Below are 876 nucleotides of genomic sequence, written 5' to 3'. Positions count from 1 at the left end.
TATCTGTGTATACACACATATTTTTAAAATCTTATAAAAATGGATTCATAATATAGTTTTATAAAAATTTTAACTTAAAATGTATCCTACATAGACTTTCAGCAGGTTAAGTAGCACTTCATATGCAAGGATTCTTACAGACTCAGTCTGATTCTTCTCCAATGTCTTCTCTTGGAGCTGTACCAATTTTATTGCCAGTTTTCATTTGAATCCATTGGGAAATGGGACAATGCTGCTTTTGTTCCTTGGCCAGGAATCACTTGATCCTGAAAGTCTTGTGAGAAGACATTGCAAGCAGCAAATTCCTGTAATTTCTACTCTTAAATGATGTAGGAAGTATTGTTGATTCCACTGCCTCAGGCTTTCAAACAGAAAAGTAAATTACAGATAAAATTCAACCAAATGATGTGAAAAATAGACCCTGTACTACTTGTGAAAAGGTGCAGCAGGTACTGCTCTGGAGCCATTTCTCTGGCCAGGAGATGGTCAGGATCCCTTGAGGGGTGAGCTGGGAGTTTTTTGTAGTGCAGCCCAGTCTCTAGAAATGGAAAGTCACTGGGGATATCCCCTCCAGAGAGAACAGCGTCCCTGGCAGTGCAACCCCAGACCTTACCTTTTTGAATTAATGTTTTTTTTCTTCAGAAAAATATTCAGAAGTAGAACTGCTAGATCATATGGTAGGTCTCTTTTTAGTTTTTTGAGGCTCCCCCTGGCAGCGCAACCCCAGACCTTACCTTTTTCAATTAACGTTTTTTTTTCTTCAGAAAAATATTCAGAAGTAGAACTGCTAGATCATATGGTAGGTCTCTTTTTAGTTTTTTGAGGCTCCCCCTGGCAGCGCAACCCCAGACCTTACCTTTTTCAATTAACGTTTTT

At 38.8% G+C, this 876-nt stretch overlaps 1 pseudogene; it reads right to left on the bottom strand.

Moving 5' to 3' along the window:
* Positions 1–134: 134 nt before the first annotated feature.
* Positions 135–289, bottom strand: LOC104991055 (annotated as a pseudogene).
* Between the last annotated feature and the right edge of the window lie 587 nt (positions 290–876).

This window comes from Bison bison, unplaced genomic scaffold (genome assembly GCF_000754665.1).
Source record: "Bison bison bison isolate TAMUID 2011002044 unplaced genomic scaffold, Bison_UMD1.0 scf7180017864181, whole genome shotgun sequence".
Lineage (NCBI taxonomy): Eukaryota > Metazoa > Chordata > Mammalia > Artiodactyla > Bovidae > Bison > Bison bison.
The sequence above is the reverse complement of the archived record's forward strand: the minus strand, read 5'-3'. Positions and strand labels throughout refer to the sequence as shown.